Below are 5,288 nucleotides of genomic sequence, written 5' to 3'. Positions count from 1 at the left end.
AGGTCAACGATAACTAAACCCTAGTGTCACCCTTTCCCGTTAATTTATATTGAAAATAGCCACCTGATTGTCCGACGTAACATATCACGAAATAGCGTCAGGGAATACCTTAATCCCCACGCAAATAGGCCCCTGATAACGCGTCCCCCTATCATTCAACATTGACATTAAACTCCAAAAATTCAATCAATCATCCCAATGCGTCGTCGCCCCGACATTTTATCAATTCAGACTCGAATGTTCTCATGCTCACATGCTTCTTGTTACTCATCTTAAATTAATGGTTAACGAGTAGTGTCGTGCTTGGCTCGATTTCGACAGTTTATTTTGTCGCGGAGCTATTAACCCTGGGCATGTAGCATCGTACATCACGGGGGCAGTCGTTTCACGCTCGAAATTCGTTCTCAAATCAATGCCCGCACTCCTATTGTCTCTCTTTCAATATGTTTTCTTTCTTTTTATTTCGTACTGACGCCACTTCTTTGGGAGCTTGAGGCGCCGCATCCAACAGTTTAAGAGACATCAGTGCAGACATAGCAAAGTAACGGAAGGAATCGAAAGTTTTTGCTCTGTACAATTATTTTGGATTTTTTTTTACATCAAATTGAGTGAATTAAAATTGATTTCAAAAGAATCGTTAGTTCTCCTCGTCCGATTTTCTTGTTTCGGTTGATTGAATGGATTGTTCTGAGATGAAGGTAGGAATTATTTAATTGAGTGGATTTGTGTGCTGATAAGTGCATTTCAGTGATTCATTCATTTTTTCCGTTTTGAGTTTGAAATTTTTTGTTGGGTAATCGAGTTGAATAAAACGGAGAAGTTTATTTGTGCACTTACGCACGAAAAAACTTAATGGAAAAACCTATCGAATTCGTTAGAAAATTCTGTTGTATTTCTATTGAAATTTCTATATAACTTATTCTTTTCATATATTTTCTATAGAATTTGCTCAACTCAAATTTTCCAAGTTTTTTTCATTCTATTTTTCTTTTCTTCTCATCAAGAAAATCAAACGAAAAAACTTGGAAAATTTGAGCCGAGGAAATTCTATAGAAAATATTTATATCTAATAGAATAAGTTATATAGAAAAATTGAATTCTATTGACTTTATATTTTCTATTGAACATTTCAATAGAATCAATATTAGGTTTTGGCTGATTCTATTGAAATGTTCAATAGAATCAGCCAAAACCTAATAGAACAGTTCAATAGAAATTCAATAGAATTTTCTAACGAACTTGATAGGTTTTTCTATTAAATTTTTTCATCCGTGCTGTTAAAAAAAATGGAATTTCACGGACAGCTGACTAATAATTTTCAGGACAGTGACACTGAATGTGATTTAGGGAGGGGGAAGAGGGGGGGGAATCATGAAATTTCAGGATTCACTGAAAATTTAGTAAATTTCCAGCATTTTAAGCAGCAGTGATAGGCATATCAATCAATCATAATTACTGTTAAATTGTAAAGTTGTCAATTTTCAACATAAATCTTAAAATTTTAAATATTAAATTAACCATCAATTTGTACATTTAAGTTTCGAAATATTCTATCAACCAATAATTTGGGTAGGAAGATTTCAATGTGATCAAATATTTTATTCACCACCAATCGGAAAATTTAGTTAATAAATTCTAAAATATTTTAAATTGGTTAAATATTGTTAAACTTTGAACAATATAAGGAGATAATTCCTTTTTAATATTTTCACAATCTAATATTATTGCCCATCCCTGTTAAGCAGTGTAAAGACAAGAATTCCTTAATTTATTTGAATTTCCAATCTAATACGAATATTCAGTGCCAAATTACATTGAATTTTCAGTGAAATCTGAAATTTCATCTTTTTTTCCCCCCTAAATCGCATTCAGTGTCACTGTCCTGAAAATTCAAAAATGTATTTACCGGAATTTTCTGATTTTCTATTCATTTTCAGGGAAAAATGGAACTGAAATTGATAGTTCTCTTCAATTTTTCCACGGAATTCTGAATTTTCAATGAAGAAATTCCTTGAAATTTCAGTAGTAATTAAATTCGATAAAAATTTCCAAAAAGTGTACCGGAAATTTCAAAAAAAAATTTATAATAGTGTAATGCCTGAGTGGAAATTTCGCTCAGGTTGTCTGGGTCTGAATCAGTTTTAGATCCAATACTGGTCAGGATTTTCCGATCAGATCTCCCGGATATAAGGACCTAGTCAGTTTCTGAATACGTTATCTGGATCCGGTATGGCTCAGTCACTTCTGATCCTACACTGTTAGAAATTTTTTGAAAATTAAACAATAGTTGCATTTGAATTCTCAATATTGTAAATGTGAGTTCAATTTAAGATCAATAGGATTTTCCATATTAGATTATCAGTGATAAGTCAATGACATCTAGAATTTTCAAATTCATTTCGGAAATTGAACATCACATCCAACTGAATTTTCAATGGTTTTAAAATTCCGGGAAATTGTTGCTTGAATTTTCAAATTATTTAATCATTTTCATTATGAAGTGGACCTGATAATTTCAATTGCATTGAATACTCCAGCATTCAACTAGTTTTTCAATAACAAAGTACATGAAAATTTCGTGTGAATGAGTCATTCTTAAAAATTTCAAGATTTTTTACTTGAAATTTCAGGAGCAATTTTCTAACAGTGTGTCTTGATCAATCAAAGCTCGTAAAATTAGACTTAACATTCCTGGTTCAGTTCGGAACGGAAACATCTGGCCTCAACTCCGATAGGGTGTGGTAGGAAATTCTTGATCAGTTGAGCATCCAACCTATCGGATCTGGGCTTTTTTGAAATTCTGAACCTTTCCTGCTCTGCTTTGAATTCAGAGTACCTTAAACACTACACATTTCCCAAATTTTGGTTACCGGTCAAAATAACACACGTAAATTTCAACACACAGATTTAACAATAGTATATTTCGTGACGAGTGCAAAAAAGCGTTTTTTGGCGAGTGGGAGGTTTATATCACGAGCCGAAGGCGAGTGATATAATCCCACGAGCTAAAAAACATGTTTTCACGAGTTACGAACAATATTTTTCATCACAATGTGGCGGAAATTGGATATTTTTCATCATTGTGGCGGAAGTTCACTTTTCGTCACAGCGTGATGAAAATGCATTTTCAATACTTGACAATTTAACATATGCAGATTTAATACATGTATAATTGTGTGGGTGTGTATTTGAAGTTTTGTCTCACCTTAATAATCCTTACACGGGGAGAAATTTTCTAGAAAAATTCTAGTACGAGTATTGGAAAAAATCCACCGGCTGTAAAAAATTCTAATGCTGTTAGGGTGAAATTTCTGGGGATTTCTGTGAAATTTTCAAAGAAATACGGGGAAAAATGCACGTTTTCCCCAATAAAATTTCCAGTGCCGGCACTGGAATTTTTCCTGACCGTCACTTTGCGTCCCTTTTCCCGTGCTAGCACTTGTGATAACAATTGAGGGATTAATAATAGGATGACTGAGTATTCGACCACCTGGGGGTAATTGTAATTTAATACAGATTCAATCCAATTTAATAAAGATAATATTTTTTGTGATCATGACTACACTGTTATAATTTTTTTGAAATTTCATGGAAGATATTCTAGTAGATATCAATGAGAATGACATTGAATCGGATTTAAATATTAGGGAAAAAATGCTTATGAAATTTTAAGTTTCAAGTAGAATTCACGAAAATCACATCCAAATGAGTTTTCAGCAGGAGTGAGATAAAAATTTCACAGCTTGATTGAATTTTCTCACAGAGAAAAATGTTCAGTAAAAATTACGGAACTCACAATTTAAATCAAAATCTCAGTGACGGTATCGTAATTTTTCGCAGAAGATTCAGATAAAAATTACGGAACGCTCCGGAAAAGTTCCGTGACAGTTTCGTAACATTTCTACAACAACATTTCGCTCCAGAATTACGGAAAACATGTAATTTTATTGAATATTTCTCTCCGTGCAGTGGAAAATGAATATTCAGAAATGAATGGCATGAATTTTTACACGGAGAGAAATTTTGTTGAAAAATTCTAGTACTAGCACGGGAAAAGAGGCGCAAAGTGACGGCCAGGAAAAAATTCCAGTGCCGGCACTAGAAATTTTATTGCGGGAAAACGTGACTTTTTCCCCGTATTTCCGTGAAAATTTCACAGAAATCCCCAGAAATTTTACCAGAAATACCAAGAAATTTTACCTTAACAGGACTAGAATTTTTCACAGCCGGTAGATTGTAATTTTTTCCTGTACCCGTACTAAAATTTTTCTAGAAAATTTTTCTCCGTGTAGTTTTCCCTGAATTTCCCTGATTTTTCTGAATTCTCACAGAATGATTAACCTGAAAATTCAAGAATTTTCTTGATTTCCAGATCATTTGAACTCACGATCAATGGAATATATAATTTTTCAATGACAAGATTTCCTGCAATTTCAGTGGAATTTGAACACGATAAAAATTTTCGGAATTTGGCAGGAAAAATTCAGACTAAAATTCGTAACAGTGTACGTGGCGACGTTTCGAAAACATTTTATTTCATCATCAGAGCTAGCGGTCGTTTATCCAATACTTAATCGGATCAGACAGTTCTGCAAACGTTAGGAATGCGCACTGCATGGACTTATCATTCATCTGAATGTCAATTTTGATAATAACAAATCGTCAAATTGATAATTATAATCGCAAACGTATCGTGATGAAAATTCCAACATTAACATTCCACTAATCATCTTGTCATTGCTACAGTCATCACTCGTCTGCATACGTAAGTGTTTAAACAACTCCGTGACGTTCACTTTCTCACTATTTTTAAACTTCTAAAAATAAAAATATCTCTCTCTCAATCCCGAGAAAACGTAAAAATTCAACTGCACGTGCCATCAACATCGCACGCGCGCATTACATCGCGTAATTTTCCATCGGTTACATATATGCAGGATGTTCTTTTTTATTTCATTCAATTGAAGATACCGTTTATGTATTGCTTTCACACAGTGTCGCACACCACAGTACTCGGTACACATGTGATTAGGAGAGATAAGCGATTCATGAAGCAGCATAACGCAGATGGTGCGATAAACCGAAAAAAAATCGGCAATTACAAAGGAAAAGTATTCAAGTCCTGACATTTCCGTGAGTTTGACTTTGATGCTTTGTGTTCAAAAACAAGCAAAAGTACATACTTCACCCTTGTTCTCTTATTTCTGAAAGAGTAAAGCCTGTTTACATGTCTGTGGTGAAGTGGTGAAATGGAATGAGATGAGTCAATTCCACTCCAAGGTCTTGCG

General features: G+C 33.8%; 1 protein-coding gene across 1 annotated transcript in view; it reads left to right on the top strand.

Moving 5' to 3' along the window:
- The window catches only part of LOC107035791 (serine/threonine-protein kinase OSR1), a 35,983-nt gene that overhangs the window by 15,606 nt on the left and 15,089 nt on the right, over positions 1–5,288 (top strand). The gene's annotated exons all lie outside the window — the stretch shown is intronic.

The sequence above is a fragment of the Diachasma alloeum genome, unplaced genomic scaffold, assembly GCF_001412515.2.
Source record: "Diachasma alloeum isolate Michigan unplaced genomic scaffold, Dall2.0 Dall_scaffold_00200, whole genome shotgun sequence".
In the NCBI taxonomy this organism is placed as follows: Eukaryota; Metazoa; Arthropoda; class Insecta; order Hymenoptera; family Braconidae; genus Diachasma; species Diachasma alloeum.
The sequence above is the reverse complement of the archived record's forward strand: the minus strand, read 5'-3'. Positions and strand labels throughout refer to the sequence as shown.